General features: G+C 46.4%; 6 non-coding genes across 6 annotated transcripts in view; all 6 read left to right on the top strand.

Annotated features, from left to right (window-relative positions):
- The first annotated feature begins 288 nt into the window (after nt 1–288).
- LOC147266706 (5S ribosomal RNA) lies at nt 289–407 on the top strand. The gene has a single exon (XR_015113465.1). It is a non-coding gene; the product is annotated as a 5S ribosomal RNA (ribosomal RNA).
- Nucleotides 408–716: 309 nt separating this feature from the next.
- On the top strand, nt 717–835 carry LOC147266705 (5S ribosomal RNA). The gene has a single exon (XR_015115451.1). It is a non-coding gene; the product is annotated as a 5S ribosomal RNA (ribosomal RNA).
- Nucleotides 836–1,145: 310 nt separating this feature from the next.
- LOC147266704 (5S ribosomal RNA) lies at nt 1,146–1,264 on the top strand. Its single transcript, XR_015114832.1, has one exon. It is a non-coding gene; the product is annotated as a 5S ribosomal RNA (ribosomal RNA).
- Nucleotides 1,265–1,573: 309 nt separating this feature from the next.
- LOC147266703 (5S ribosomal RNA) lies at nt 1,574–1,693 on the top strand. The gene has a single exon (XR_015114673.1). It is a non-coding gene; the product is annotated as a 5S ribosomal RNA (ribosomal RNA).
- Nucleotides 1,694–2,003: 310 nt separating this feature from the next.
- On the top strand, nt 2,004–2,122 carry LOC147266702 (5S ribosomal RNA). Its single transcript, XR_015113157.1, has one exon. It is a non-coding gene; the product is annotated as a 5S ribosomal RNA (ribosomal RNA).
- A 309-nt stretch (nt 2,123–2,431) lies between these two features.
- LOC147266701 (5S ribosomal RNA) overlaps nt 2,432–2,500 on the top strand; it is a 119-nt gene continuing 50 nt past the window's right edge. The window contains exon 1 of the ribosomal RNA XR_015114391.1: nt 2,432–2,500. This exon is cut by the window's right edge and continues 50 nt beyond it. This is a non-coding gene — a ribosomal RNA (5S ribosomal RNA).

Here is a 2,500-nt window from a genome sequence, read left to right as displayed (position 1 = left end):
AGGGCCGCTTTGAGTCTTTGGGGACCAGCATAAGCAAGCTTCCCTCACACACCTTTTCTTGAAGCGCCCTCTGCAGCTTTGGAATGGAATTTCATGCAGTGGTTAATTTGAAGAAGACAGATGGCAGATGCAGTACTTTTCTCTCGATGACATCAACATTCTTTTCTTTTATTGACAGGACACGTATTTGGCGTGTTAAAAGACCCTGAGGCTGTTGCGCATCACTTTTTTTCTGAGGTTGTAAATTGTGTGAAATGGATATAGAGCCCATGTGTGGCAGAGTCAAGGGCTTACGGCCATACCACTCTGAACACGCCCGATCTCGTCTGATCTCAGAAGCTAAGCAGGGTTGGGCCTGGTTAGTACTTGGATGGAAGACCGCCTGGGAATACCAGGTGCTGTAAGCTTTTTTATTTCTTTGTGAGGAAAGGGCAGCTTTGAGTCTTTGGGGACCAGCATGAGCGAGCTTCCCTCACACACCTTTTCTTGAAGCGCCCTCCACAGCTTTGGAATGGAATGTCATGCAGTGGTTAATTTGAAGTAGACAGATGGCAGATGCAGTACTTTTCTCTAGATGACATCAACATTCTTTTCTTTTATTGACAGGACACCTATTTGGCGTGTGAAAAGACCCTGAGGCTGTTGCGCTTCACTTTTTTTCTGAGGTTGTAAAGTGAGTGAAATGGATATAGAGCCCATGTGTGTAATAGTCAAGGGCTTACGGCCATACCACTCTGAACACGCCCGATCTCGTCTGATCTCGGAAGCTAAGCAGGGTCGGGCCTGGTTAGTACTTGGATGGGAGACCGCCTGGGAGTACCAGGTGCTGTAAGCTTTTTTGTTTAATTGTGAGGAAAGGGCAGCTTTGAGTGTTTGGGGACCAGCATGAGCGAGCTTCCCTCACACACCTTTTCTTGAAGCGCCCTCCACAGCTTTCGAATGGAATGTCATGCAGTGTGTAATTTGAAGTAGACAGATTGCAGATGCAGTACTTTTCTCTAGATGACATCAACATTCTTTTCTTTGTATTGACAGGACAACTATTTGGTGTGTAAAAAGACCGTGAGGCTGTTGCACATCACATTTTTTTTGAGGTTGTAAAGTGAGTGAAATGGTTATAGAGCCCATATTTGTGAGAGTCAAGGGCTTACGGCCATACCACTCTGAACACGCCCGATCTCGTCTGATCTCGGAAGCTTAGCAGGGTCGGGCCTGGTTAGTACTTGGATGGAAGACCGCCTGGGAATAACAGGTGCTGTAAGCTTTTTTGTTTCATTGTGAGGAAAGGGCCGCTTTGAGACTTTGGGGACAAGCATGAGCGAGCTTCCCTCACACACCTTTTCTTGAAGGGCCCTCTGCAGCTTTGGAATGGAATTTCATGCAGTGGTTAATTTGAAGAAGACAGATGGCAGATGCAGTACTTTTCTCTCGATGACATCAACATTCTTTTGTTTTATTGACAGGACACCGATTTGGCGTGTGAAAAGACCCTGAGGCTGTTGCGCATCACTTTTTTTCTGAGGTTGTAAAGTGTGTGAAATGGATATAGAGCCCATGTGTGTGAGAGTCAAGAGCTTACGGCCATAATCACTCTGAACACGCCCGATCTCGTCTGATCTCGGAAGCTAAGCAGGGTTGGGCCTGGTTAGTACTTGGATGGGAGACCGCCTGGGAATACCAGGTGCTGTAAGCTTTTTTGTTTCATTGTGAGGAAAGGGAAGCTTTGAGTGTTTGGGGACCAGCATGAGCGAGCTTCCCTCACACACATTTTCTTGAAGCGCCCTCCACAGCTTTCGAATGGAATGTCATGCAGTGTGTAATTTGAAGTAGACAGATTGCAGATGCAGTACATTTCTCTAGATGACATCAACATTTTTTTCTTTGTATTGACAGGACAACTATTTGGTGTGTAAAAAGACTGTGAGGCTGTTGCACATCACATTTTTTTTGAGGTTGTAAAGTGAGTGAAATGGATATAGAGCCCATGTGTGTGAGAGTCAAGGGCTTACGGCCATACCACTCTGAACACGCCCGATCTCGTCTGATCTCGGACGCTAAGCAGGGTCGGGCCTGGTTAGTACTTGGATGGAAGACCGCCTGGGAATACCAGGTGCTGTAAGCTTTTTTATTTCTTTGTGAGGAAAGGGCAGCTTTGAGTCTTTGGGGACCAGCATGAGCGAGCTTCCCTCACACACCTTTTCTTGAAGCGCCCTCCACAGCTTTGGAATGGAATGTCATGCAGTGGTTAATTTGAAGTAGACAGATGGCAGATGCAGTACTTTTCTCTAGATGACATCAACATTCTTTTCTTTTATTGACAGGACACCTATTTGGCGTGTGAAAAGACCCTGAGGCTGTTGCGCTTCACTTTTTTTCTGAGGTTGTAAAGTGAGTGAAATGGATATAGAGCCCATGTGTGTAATAGTCAAGGGCTTACGGCCATACCACTCTGAACACGCCCGATCTCGTCTGATCTCGGAAGCTAAGCAGGGTCGGGCCT

This window comes from Aulostomus chinensis, chromosome 4 (assembly GCF_037954235.1).
Source record: "Aulostomus chinensis isolate RoL2024-O1b breed Wild chromosome 4, RoL_Achi_v1.0, whole genome shotgun sequence".
NCBI lineage: Eukaryota > Metazoa > Chordata > Actinopteri > Syngnathiformes > Aulostomidae > Aulostomus > Aulostomus chinensis.
The sequence above is the reverse complement of the archived record's forward strand: the minus strand, read 5'-3'. Positions and strand labels throughout refer to the sequence as shown.